The sequence below is a fragment of the Salarias fasciatus genome, chromosome 23 (genome assembly GCF_902148845.1).
Source record: "Salarias fasciatus chromosome 23, fSalaFa1.1, whole genome shotgun sequence".
NCBI classification, from domain to species: domain Eukaryota; kingdom Metazoa; phylum Chordata; class Actinopteri; order Blenniiformes; family Blenniidae; genus Salarias; species Salarias fasciatus.
The window spans coordinates 591731-606048 of NC_043766.1; positions in this window are offsets into that span (position 1 = coordinate 591731).

The window sequence follows — 14318 nt, forward strand, 5'->3', positions numbered from 1 at the left end:
AGAGAGAGAGAGAGAGAGAGAGAGAGAGAGAGAGAGAGAGAGAGTCCACGGCATGCGCTCCAAGGAGAGCCGGAGCTCCAGTGAGCGAACGAGCTGCACTCCTCCAAGAGAGAGAGAGAGAGAGAGAGAGAGAGAGAGAGAGAGCGAGGGAAAGTCTTGTCTCAACCCCCAATCTGTGAAAACGTCACAAGGAAGCTTTATCTCGAAATATTGACCCGACATCAACATTTTAAACTCTGATATCCTCAAATGAAATAGAACAGTCTCGCTAATATGTCAGCTCTATCACTCACAGCTCCTTTACTATTTCTTGAAAAATTGCATTCTGGGTAAACTTTGTGGTCAAAAGTCAGAAGCACTGCTGCAGCAACATTTACACTCACCTTAAATGAAGTAAAAATCTTCAAAAAAGTAATGCTATACAAGTTATCGTTCTACGTGGGCGTGTAAGTTCATAAATGTCATAGAAAAGTAGTGAAGCTGTTATGAGAATGAAATTTTACTGTATTTACCTCATCATACAAAAAAAAAAAACTGTCTTTTTCAGTCAATTCCCACATCTGATGTCCTGGTTAATCTCTTTTTAAATCACCGCGGATTATTTCTCAGAGACGACTGGACACTCGGCCATGTAATCCAGGTTTCTGTCCATAAATGTAATAGAGCGCACGCTAAAATGAAATTAAAAAAATACAGAATTTATGTTGTTTCCACTCATAAGTTTATTCATGTATAAGCATTTTTCAAATTTGAAGGATTTGCCCACCGATCACAGAAGTCATTTTGAATTCCCTGTTTTTCCAAAAATTGTATTCTCAAAAATGGGATTGTATTATAATCCAGGACTATCTTGTCGTTACATATCCAGGCCGCTAGAGGGAGCCAAAGCACCGGCGACCAGGAAGCGAATGGATTGTCACAGTGAATGTTTAGTTGTAGTCTAGAATTTATTTTTTTTTTGACTGAATTATTAATGTTCATGAAGTTGAATAGAACTTGAATTTGATGGTTCTAAAGTTATTTACATCATGAACCTTTGAGGCTTCTTGTTTGTTGCTTATTCACTGAGTCATAGCCTCAGATTTCGAGAAAGAGAATATATTTTTTATTTAATACCTCAGTAATATTTCTTGATCTTATCAGCAATAGACTGTATATCCTGCGGGACTCCTCCACGATCAGCATGGCAGATTTTCAACTTCCTGTAGGGTTTATTTTTAATCCTGTCACTGATGGAGGTTCCTGAGACACACAGGAAACTTGCGCGATACCAAGAATGCGATTGATATCAATACGAGTATTGAGATACAGTTTTAGAATCCAGATTTCAACAAATGATTTAGTGAAGTTAAAAAAAAAAATCTTCAGTCTTTCACCTCAGCTGACCTCCATGTTTGTCCAGATATGTCCCTCATGTTATCTGCTGCTGAGACTTGGACATTCCCATATGCAGTGTGTGTGTGTGTGTGTGTGTGTGTGCTGTCATTCCTTCACACCTGCTGTTTGCAGCTGAAGCAACAGTCCCCTAAGGGGAGACGGAGACGGAGGCGGAGGCGACTCGTCCACATGTGTCACGTCCCTGCTCCGGCCCGGAGAGGAGCAGTTTGTTAGTTTACTGTTTGTTGTTTGTGTGTGTCTCTATCAGATGGACGCAGAGTTTCTCAGTGGAGTCCTCCTCCAGGCTCCATGTCCTCAGATGAAGGACTGTGCGTCTGCTACCTGTTTTCATAAACTTTGTAAGGAAAATAAAATCTGCGTATTTATAGTGAAGGGAGAAAAAAACTTTCCTCTGTTTCACTTGTTTGTTTACTTGCTTTCTTTATTAATGTGGGATGTGAACCATCCAACATTTTAAAGTTGAGTTGCTCAAGGGAAGGTCAGTCCAATGTCCTCCTACATATGATGCCTGATGGTCTCAGACTCTGAGGGCAGCTCAGCTCTGCTGGACGCAGGACCGAAGCATCATACTGTCCTCTAGTGGTCAGGCATGATTAATCATGTTTGGAATTGCATTTTTAAGAATCTGTTGTCTTGCATTTCAAGCCTGTTTTGTAACTACGGTTCTATTTCATCCCTCCTGACCGCCAGAGGGCGGCTCTCTAAGCATTGGAATAACGTATGGCAACTTCGCCAGGAGGAATCCCAGGAACCCACCTCAGTAAGAAGCCCCTGCAGGCCCAGTAGCAGCCCCCAGTGGACCGGGAGCAACAACGTCCAACCTGTAAAACCTGGAAAAGGTGCCAGGAAAGCAGTCTTGCATGATACCCACTGCCAAGGGTTCAAAAGGAGGCTGACACAAGCTCTCCGGGACCAGATGCAGATACCAGGTTGGAGCTCGTGGGACTCGGGGGGGGCGGAGCCTCACAGCCCCCCTGAGGAAGGCGGACACCAGAGTGTGGCCCCCAAATGTGCTACCTACAACCCGTGCATGTCGGGCCGATATTGCTGCCACATACACCCTCAGGGTGGACGGGGATCCGTCCAGAAGAGACTGCAAAAATTCCAGGACCACGGGGACCGGGCAAAGCACCGGGTCCTCCCTACGGCTGTTGCACCACTGTGCAAACAACTACCACCAATTGGCGCAAAGACAGAGATGGTGAGAGCAGGGGTGCCACACCCAGCCCCCGTGCTGAGACAGCAGATCCCACCTGCTGGGGTGGCGCCATGGTCTGCTGCAGGACAGCAGGGGAAGCCAAGCCCGTGCCGACCAGCAGCAGTGTGTGACCCTCCTGAAGAACCCTCAGGAGCATTGGCCAAAGCAGAGGGAGCGGTGGGAACGCATAAAGGAGTCAGGAGCCAGGAGGGCTCCAGCGGGTTTGACCCCGGCCTTGCCAAAAGGCTCCCATAGTGCACCTACCATGGAGGTGCCATTCTCCCGAAGGGGGATTCCAATAGGAGAGGGAGTCTGCCAGCTGACTGAGGTCCCCCGGTAGGTACACCGCCCGCAGGCTGGCCAGACGGCGGGCCGCCCACCGGATTAGCAGCTGAGAGACCTGTAGCAGACGGGCAGACCTGGTGCCACCCTGGTGGTTGATGTAGAAGACGACCACATGCCATCCCCACAGATACGGCAGGAAGTGTCTGAGAGCAAGTTGATGTGGTCCATGCGGTCCTGTATAGACCACCAACCCTGCACTGTCCGGTGCTGCCAGACCGCACCCCACCCCGTGAGACTGGCATTCGTGGTCACTGGGGCCACACCCAATGGGACACCCTGTGATAGCCAAGCCCTGTCCCTCCACGGGGCCAGGGCCGAAAGGCACCTCTGCGAGACCCTGCGCCTCCGGTGGCGATGCCTCTTGGCGTCCAGGTGGAAACCGTTCAGCCATCTCTGCAGGGGGTGCAATGACAACAGGCCCAGAGAGACCACAGCTTTCAGAGAAGTCAGCTTCCCCAGTAGTTGCAGAAAAAAGCCATACTGCAAGGCCCCGTTCTTCTGGAACGAGAGGAGGAGGTGGAGAAGATCGTCCACACTGTGAGAGGAAGGTCAGGCCCTCATGACCGTGGTTTATTCTCTAGGCAGGAACTAGGCAGGACTTCGGGAGGTTGACCCTGAGGGCCAGCCACTCCACGTGGGCCAGGAGCCTGGAATTATCCTGGACCACCTGCACCCACAACGGTGCACAAACCAGCCAGTCATCCAGGTACGGGAGCACTGTCATACCCTGTCCCTGCAGGGGGGACAGGACTGCCTTCACGACTCGGGTGAAAACCCGCAGTGAGAGCGAGAGCCCGAAAAGGAGCACCTGAAACTGCCAGTGGTGGGCCCTGTAGGCAAACCGAAGGAATCATCTGTACTGAGGTGCAACCGGGACGTGGAAGTAAGCGTCCCTCAAGTCGACCTACGTGAACCAGTCCCCTTGAAAGACAGTCCACAAGACCTCCTTCAGAGTCAGCATCCAGAACGGCAGTAGCCTCAAGCAGCAGTTGAGGCCCCTTAAATCCAGTATGAGACGATGTACCCCAGTCCATGCACGGATTGTCCAACAGCACCTTAATGAGGTGGACAGGGCCCAGGCACCTTGGGCAGAGGTCGTGACCGTCATCCACCTGTTGAGAGCCATCCATCCCTGAGCACCTAATGCCATGCCCTATCTGCGGTAAACTCAGGGAAACTCAGGTAAACTCAGGGAAAGACAGAACAGTCCAGAACAGTCCAGAGATCTTATTTATAAGTATTTTGTGTTTTTCAGTGTCTCTGCTGAAGTGAAATGTTTTCAATCAATTGAGAAATCTCCTTTAATCACATTGATTCCTATTTTCTTCATTATTATGAACCACGTGGCCTAAATATCCATTTTTCCTTATGCATACATAAATACTTAAAAATGTAATATTTCATCCTGACTTATTTGATTTTCCATTATTTAATTCGATACACTCCCCTCTGACATGCCACCTTAAAGTGGTGGGGGAGTTTGGGTGCCCACATGATCCCAGCAGCTATGTTGTCCGGGGCTTTATGCCCCTGGTAGTATCTCCTATGACATGACAAACAGGTTCTGGGTGATGGGCCAGACTAACGGCAGGTCAACAGCCCTTATGAATACATTACAATCGAGGTCTGTGATGTTGCCCGATATGGCCCAGCCGGGGCCCCACCCTGGAGCCAGGCCTGGGGTTGGGGTTCGCAAGCAAGCACCTGGTGGCAGGGCCTTTGCCCACAGGGCCCAGCTGGGCTCAGCCCGAAGGGGAGATGTGGGCCTGACCTCCGGTGGGCCCACCACCCACCGAGGTAACCGTAGGGGCTCTGTGCAGTGTGGATTGGGTGGCAGCCGATGGTAGGATGCCCAGCGACCCAATCCTCAGACACAGAGACTAGTTCTAGGGACATGGAATGTCACATCGTTGGGGGAGAAGGAGCCTGAGCTTGTGAGGGAGGTTGAGCGATACCGCCGAGATATAGTCAGGCTCACCTCCACACACAGCCTGGGCTCTGGAACCCAACCTCTGCAGAAGGGCTGGACTCTCCACTTCTCTGGCGTTGCCCGCAGTGAGAGGCGGCGGGCTGGTGTGGGTTTGCTTATAGCCCCACAGCTCAGCCACCATGTGTTGGAGTTCACCCCAGTGAACGAGAGGGTCACATCTCTGCGCTGGGTCGGGGACAGGTGCCTCACTGTTGTCTCAGCTTATGGGCCAAACAGCAGTGGGGGGGTGGGGGGTGGGGGGGGGGGGGGGGGGGGGTGCTGGCCAGCGCTTTGACTGGGGACTCCATGGTTCTACTGGGGGACTTCAAGACCCACGTCGGCAGCAACAGTGAGACCTGGAGGGGGGTGATTGGATCGCACGGCCTCCCCGATCTGAACCCGAGTGGTGTTCTGTTACTGAACTTCTGTGCTAGTCACAGTTTGTCCATAACAAACACCATGTTCGAGCACAGGGGTGTCCATAAGTGCACTTGGCGCCAGGACACCCTAGGTTGGAGGTCGATGATCGACTTGTGTCATCTGACCTGTGACCTTGTGTTTTGGACACTCGGGTGAAGAGAGGAGCAGAGCTGTGGACCTGGCGATGAGTTGGATTCGCTGGCGGATGAGGAAACCGGACAGACTTGGCAGACCCAAACACGTTGTGAGGGTCTGCTGGGAATCTCTGGTGGAACCCTCTGTCAGCAGGGTTTTCAACTCCCACCTCCGGGAGAGCTTCTCTCATGTCCCGAGGGAGGCTGGGGACATTGAGTGGACCATGTTCTCCACCTCCATTGTCGAAGCAGCTGCCCGGAGCTGTGGTCGTAAGGTCTCCAGTGTCTGTCGTTGCGGCAACCCCCGAACCCGGTGGTGGACACCAGAAGTAAGGGCTGCCGTCAAGCTGAAGAAGGAGTCCTATCGAGCCTTGTTGGCTCATGGTACTCCAGAAGCAGCTGACATGTACCGGCAGGCCAAGCAAACTGCAGTCTGAGTGGTTGTGGAGGCAAAAACTCTGGTCTGGGAGGAGTTCAGGAGGCCATGGAGGAGGATTATCGGTCGGCCTCGAAGAAATTCTCGAAAACCATCCGGCGCCTCAGGAGGGGAAAGCAGGTCTCCACTAACACGGTTTACAGTGGAGGAGGAGCTGCTGACCTCAACTGGGGGATATTATAGGACGGTGGAAGGAATACTTTGAGGACCTCCTCAATCCGGTCGGCATGTCTTCCATGGAGGAAGCAGAGGCGGAGGTCTCAGAGGTGGACTGAGGTCCCAGAGGTGGACTCGTCCATCACCCAAGCCGAAGTCACCAAGGTGGTTGGTAAGTTCCTCGGTGGCAAGGCACCGGAGGTGGATGACATTCACCCTGAGTACCTTAAGTCTCTGGATGTGCAGGGACTGTCTTGGTTGACACGTCTCCGCAACATGGCGTGGCGGGACAGAACCTCTGGACTGGCAGATCGGCGTGGTGGTTTTCCTTTTCAAAAAGGGGGAGCGGAGGGTGTGCTCCAGCTCCCACTAATAGGGAATGTGAGCTGGGTTTAGACCGTCGTGAGACAGGTTAGTTTTACCCTACTGATGATGTGTTGTTGCAATAGTAATCCTGCTATTCAGATCACACTCCTCAGCCTCCCTGGGAAAGTCTATGCCATGGTACTGGAGAGGAGGATCCGACCGATAGTCGAACCTCGGATTCAGGAGGAACAATACGGTTTCGTCCTTGTCGCAGAATCCTGGACCAGCTCAATACCCTCCATAGGAGGCTCGGGGGTTTGTGGGAGTCCGCCCAACCGGTCCACATGTGTTTTGTGGATTTGGAGAAGGCGTTCGACCACGTCCCTCGTGGTGTCTTGTGGTGGGTGCTCCGGGAATACGGAGTCTGGGGCCCCTTGATAAGGGCCGTCTGGTCTCTGTATCACTTTCAAGTGACAATTTAGATCGTGTTAGCGGTACTTGCAATGAATATGTCAGGGCACATTATACACATCATTAAAAATGTGTAACATATTTATGGTGGAAAATAAGTATTTTTAAAATTGAAAAACTCCTTAATGCACCTTTAATGATGCTCAACAAGCAGTGTACAGGTGTATTGTGTGGTTTTCCAAGAATAAACAGAAAGACAATAATCATTATCAACTCACCACAGTTATCCATATTTCCAGACCATATGTATGTATAGATAATTTCCATAAAGATAAACAAGGCCTGACACAGCATGAACACACTGACCACTTATAGAGATCAACCTGAACTAGCGGGAATTGCCCTTTAATGTCGATGTTAGCTTCTATCAATCATTATCATTGCTAATCATGCATAGCTGCCATAGAGTTAGCTTAAGCAACCTCGCCACAGACAAGAGGGACACAACAAACAACATCCACTGCAACAGGGCGACTTACATTCTCTGGACGCTCACTAACACTGAGACAACCCACAGGCTGACAGCTCCAACTTGTCTTTGATGTCGGACTTCTCCGTGTGCTCAGCAGTTGTGAGCAGCGCCAACACTGCCCCTTAGTGGCTGGCGGTGCAAATAACGTCTCCAGTCTTCGGAACATCCACCTTTCCACGAGTCGATCCAGATCATAAATGAGACAAGAGGAAGGGCGCGTGGTTTTTTTCATTATCATAATTGGACTCAGTAACGTGAGGGGGCTCAAATGTAGTGAAGTAAAATACTTGGGTCAAAATATAATTGAGTAAAAGTAAAAATTACATATTTCAAAAACTACTTAGAAAATTACAAATTACTCATAAAAAGTACTCAATTACAGTAATGTGAGTAATGAATTATCATTACTTTCCACCCCTGACGAGGGTTATGTGAAATTTCCCACATTGTGCTGGGAAATGTGGTAAAATGGTGAAGAAAACATCCGCGGCAGCCAAAGAAATCTACCAATGTAAGTATTTTTTGTTAAAAAAAAAAACAAAAAAAAAAAAAAACGCTATTTTAAGGTCGCTGCAATGTTACGTGACAGCTCGTTAGCGTTCAGTGCGTCTGCTCATGTACCGTTAACGGTTAACTTGTTTTAATTTCTGTACGACCATGACATGTTTTATTGATATTACCGTAGCCTGCTTTTCTGCTTTGAGCGTATAAAGACACCCGGAAATATGCAATTTGTGCTCCGGTAGTAAAGTAAACGTTACCGGAGCATTATGCAGTATCACGGACTGTATCGTTACCATCAACGAGCACCGCTGGGATCATATGATTGATGAAGAATGAAACGTGTGGGTTTTGAACGAATAATTCCTTCACAACAGTGCTGCGTATCAACTGGACAATTATGAAAACGTTATATAATAAAATAACCAGCCTGGCAGCAGATTACAACAGAATGTTAGTTTTGCTTTTATTCACATAAAGCTGCACCCCTCTTTTGTGTCATAACTTTTCACTCATATTTCACTTTACTTTTCATACAGGGAAGAAGAGGAAGAAGAGCGACAACCTGATTCACTTTTTGCAAGAGGAAAGTGCAAAGGAGCAGAAGTGCCAGAAAGAGAGTGAAGCCAAAACGGAGCGTTTTTTGAGCCTTTTTTCCAGATGCAAATAATGAATCCTTGTCCATACCATGGTGTGTAGGACCCTTTTGCACACTTTATTATTGTTATATAAGAGTCCATTTTTTGTTTTACAGAACTACTGGTTTGAAAAAAATGTTTATTTTGGTTGTTGTGCAATCTTGATTGTGGATGTTCACACACAGCTTCATCCTTTTACATGTTTATACTATTTTATTAATTTTGGAGCAAAAAAAGTTAAAACTGTTGCTGGTAATGCCAATTGCATAATAAAATGCATTCTTTCTCATTTGTATGAATTATTATTAACATTTTTATGCATGCACACAGAAAAAGCAGAAAAAAACAATCCATTTGCCCAGGAAAGGGAGATTCGTGCAGCTGGAGACGGCATCGTAAGTTCTTTTGTAGACAATACCGGCGTCATTTTACTACGTCACGGGCGACTACTGATGACGTACGAGGGCGTACCCAAAAGTTCCCGGAATTTGACTGTAACTTTTTATTTCTGACATTTCAAAATAAAACATCACCGTCGCCTTCAAAATAGTCTCCATCTGCATTAATGCAGCGCTCCAGCCGTGTCTCCCACTTCACCAATGCGTCGTCAGACCCGTGCGTAATTGTGCCATTCTGGGCGGGCTGCGTTTTTTCTGTCACCTCCTCCACATCTGCAAACCGCTGTCCCTTCAGCTGCTTCTTCAACCTGGGGAACAAGAAAAAGTCCCTGGAGGCTCCATCTGGCGAATCAGGCGGATGGGAGAGGAGATTCATCTCATTCTTCTCCAGAAACTGCGTGAGGCGCAGCGCCGTGTCCGCTGGCGCACTGTGGTGGTGGATCAACCGGCTCCACTCCGCCACGACGCTCTGCTTCCTCCTCACATCCTCACGGAGCGTCTGAGGACTTCCTGTAGTAGTCCTGGTTTACAGTCTGACCTGGAGGGACAGACTCGCTGTGGACCAGACCCTGGACAGCCAAGAAGCAGCTCAGCATTGTTTTCACGGCTGAGCGGACCTGACGCGCCGACATCTGGCCCTTCTCAGACCCCCGGACCACTCATGGACCTGAGTCTTCCCAGAGCAGCATCCTTGTAGGCTTGCTGCAACAAGCTGAGTGTTTCTGCTGCTGTTTTTTCCCAGCAAAAAGCAGAATTTAATGTTTGCGCTGCTCTGGCTTCCCAGTCAATGTCGCCATTTTGGAAAAAAAAGCGCAGACCGCCGCTGCACTCTGTTGCTATAAATAGCGCCTGACAGGCGTCAGTGTCACTCTGGGAGCTCAGCTTTACCACAGATGTGCAGGAGGCTTACCTGCAGCACATCTGACGGCCAGAAGTCCAAACTCATTATCATTAGCATTTTATGACCAAATTCCAGTTTCTTTTGGGTACCCCCTCGTATGATGATCTTGAAGGGTTGTCCCATTTCTTAGGGGGGAATTTCAGGCCCTATCCCTTGACACTCACGTTTCATGTGGTAGGGCTAGGGGAAGGGATGAAAAATAGAATTGGAATTGGGCCTTAGTCTCTGGGCTGGCCTGGGAACGCCTTGGGATCCTCCCAGAGGAGCTGGAGGAAGTGTCTGGGGACAGGAAGTCTGGGCATCTCTGCTGAGACTGCTGCCCCCGCGACCCGGAGCCGGATAAGCGGTGGAAAATGGATGGATGGATGGATGGATGGATGGATGGATGGATGGACGATTCTATACATATCGTTTTATACGGGATTCAAATACTGTGCGGAGATTGCATGTTCTCCCTTTCCTCCCTCGGTCCATGAGCATGCATGTGAGCTCAGTTGTAAACAGGCCCTCAAGTTGTGAATGTGAGCATGTAGTCGTCTGTTTCTGTGGTGGACTGGAGACCTGTCCAAGATGGATCCTGTCCTCACCTGTCCAAAATGGATCCTGTCCTGTGTCCAGGGTCAGGGTTTGAAGGTGGTTCAATATTGTTTGAGATGTACTAAATGAAGTACTGGTTCCAAATTGAATATATATGGCTCTCAGCAACATGGACATGTCTTCAAAGGCCCGGCTTCTTTCTGCGGCTGTTGTCCAGCAGATGGGGGTGTAGGACAATTCCGCTCTCCTTCTTTTTCTCAATAAGTCAGCAGGTGCCGTCCTGCCTCGCCCTGCAGTCTTCACAGAAGGGTTTCAAGATGGCTGGCCGGATGAATTCCCTCATCGCTGACCTGTCAGTGAAGGCACTGGCACAGACACCAGCAGAGGGCAGCCTTCCAGCATCCCGGGACTCTGACTGAAAGACACATCTGGAGGGAAGACGATCACTGACAGATGCAGAAACACAGTAATCCAGTCACACTGACGCTAACGGCTGTTAGCATGCTAACAACACTCACAACTTGTGAACTTCAGTGACTTCTGAAGTTTAGCGTGAATAGCCAAAGTGTGTGTGTGTGTGTGTGTGTGTGTGTGTGAGAGAGAGAGAGAGAGAGACAGAGAGAGATGGAGAACGAGATGAGTGTGTCGAATGCAGGCTATCGGTTCATCCTGACTCCGATAGTGGCAGGATGGGCTCGTTGTGTTGTCTCAAAGGAAGCGCACACACACACACACACACACACACACACACACACACACACACACACACACACACACACACACACACACACACACACGTGTCTGGGTGGTATCAACTCCAAACAATACAAGGGAACAGGAGGACAAAGGCAGGCGAGAGTATTATCCTGAGGGCGCGCGCACGCACGCACACACACACACACACACACACACACACGCACGCACACACACGCACACACACACACACACACACACACACACACACACACACACACACACACACACACACACACACACACACACACACAGAGCCCTCCTGCAAACCTGACATGTAATCTTTCCTGCAGCATAAATTAAAGGTTGTGGAGTTTCAAGTCCTGAAAGTCCCTTCAAGCCGCCAGCGCAGGAGGCGCCAAACAAAGAGCGTGAAACAGGAGGAGGAGGAGGAGGAGGAGCCGGCCCCTGGCAAATGGCTCCCCGGAGGGGGGGGGGGGGGAGGAGGAGGAGGAGGAAGAGGCTTCTGGGGCTGCAGAGCCGGTCAGTCATTCAAACCATGAGAGGAAACAGGAGCGAGCGGAGGGCTGAGATCTGAGAGCAGCGGCGGCCTCAGGTAGGAGCAGCGGCAGCACTGTGTGTGTGTGTGTGTGTGTGTGTGTGTCTACCTGGAAACTACAAACACAGTGCTTATCTGCACCAATCTGGAGACGCAGACCAAACATTCCTCCAGGCCGTGAAATGTGTGTGTTCTAAACCGGATTGAGGTGGGGAGTAATCCCCAAAGCGCCGAGGCGATGAGTGGAAACAGAGTTGCAGAGCTGCTGTCTCTCATCAGAAACGCCACACCGTATATTGGACATTTCTCTTCGTGACCGTAACAATGTCAATAAAGACGGACTGGACTCGGGGGAAGGGTGCTTCCACAGACTGATCCAGAGGAAAGGGAAGCAGAAGTTCAAGTACTCACAGTTCATTCATTCATGTGTGTGTGAGCCAGTTGTTATTTAGATGGATGAGTGTGTGTGTGTGTGTGTGTGTGTGTGTGTGGTCAGGTGTCGCTTCACTGCAGCATGACAGTGTGTCAGGATAGCAGGCGGGCAGGAAACACTGATTCATCTGCTCCTCCAACACCGGAACATTCACACACACCGCCGAGGGGGAGGGGGAACACTGAGACGAGCCAAGTAATGAACTGATGAACTGAGTGATGAACTGATGAACTGACTTACAGACTGATGAACTGATGAACTGACAGATTGATGAACTGATGAACTGACAGACTGACTGATGAACTGACTGACTGAAGAACTCATGAACTGACTGACTGACAGACTGATGAACTGATGAACTGACGGACTGATGAACTGATGAACTGACTGACTGACTGACAGATTGATGAACTGACAGACTGACGGACTGATGAACTGATGAACTGACGGACTGATGAACTGATGAACTGACTGACTGACTGACAGATTGATGAACTGATGAACTGACGGACTGACTGATGAACTGACAGACTGACTGACCGATGAACTGATGAATTAACACACTGATGAATTGATGAACTGACTGACTGACTGATGAACTTACTGACTGAATGACTGACTGATGAACTGATGAACTGACTGACTGACTGATGAACTGACAGACTGACGGACTGAAGAACTGACTTACTGACAGACTGATGAACTGACAGACTGATGAACTGACAGACTGACGGACTGATGAACTGATGAACTGACTGACTGACGGACTGATGAACTGATGAACTGACAGACTGACTGACTGATGAACTGACTGACTGACAGATTGATGAACTGATGAACTAACACACTGATGAACTGACTGACTGATGAACTGACTTACTGACTGACTGATGAACTGATGAACTGACTGACTGACTGACTGATGAACTGATGAACTGACAGACTGACGGACTGATGAACTGACTGACTGATGAACTGATGAACTAACACACTGATGAACTGACTGACTGATGAACTGACTTACAGACTGATGAACTGATGAACTGACAGATTGATGAACTGATGAACTGACAGACTGACTGATGAACTGACTGACTGAAGAACTCATGAACTGACTGACTGACAGACTGATGAACTGATGAACTGACGGACTGATGAACTGATGAACTGACTGACTGACTGACAGATTGATGAACTGACAGACTGACGGACTGATGAACTGATGAACTGACGGACTGATGAACTGATGAACTGACTGACTGACTGACAGATTGATGAACTGATGAACTGACGGACTGACTGATGAACTGACAGACTGACTGACCGATGAACTGATGAATTAACACACTGATGAATTGATGAACTGACTGACTGACTGATGAACTTACTGACTGAATGACTGACTGATGAACTGACTGACTGACTGATGAACTGACAGACTGACGGACTGAAGAACTGACTTACTGACAGACTGATGAACTGACAGACTGATGAACTGACAGACTGACGGACTGATGAACTGATGAACTGACTGACTGACGGACTGATGAACTGATGAACTGACAGACTGACGGACTGATGAACTGACTTACTGACTGACTGATGAACTGACTGACTGACAGATTGATGAACTGATGAACTAACACACTGATGAACTGACTGACTGATGAACTGACTTACTGACTGACTGATGAACTGATAAACTGACTGACTGACTGACTGATGAACTGATGAACTGACAGACTGACGGACTGATGAACTGACTGACTGATGAACTGATGAACTAACACACTGATGAACGGACTGACTGATGAACTGACTGACTGACTGACAGATTGATGAACTGATGAACTAACACACTGATGAACTGACTGACTGATGAACTGACTTACTGACAGACTGACGGACTGATGAACTGATGAACTGACTGACTGACTGACAGATTGATGAACTGATGAACTGACACACTGATGAATTGATGAACTGATGGACTGACTGATGAACTGACTTACTGACTGACTGATGAACTGACTGACTGACTGATGAACTGATGAACTGACGGACTGACGGACTGATGAACTGATGAACTGACTGAAGGAACACCGCAGCTTTGTAGCAAGCCTCTGTGGGAAAGGCAGGCCGACGCATGAAACAGCAGCTGCTGCTGCTGTGGGATTTTATAGTGGACTCATTAATGCGTCTCACACACACACACACACACACACACACACACACACACACACACACACACACACACACACACACACACACACACACACACACACACACACACACACTCACATGCACACGCACGCACACACAATGCTAGTCCCACACACTGAAGAGCGCAGTA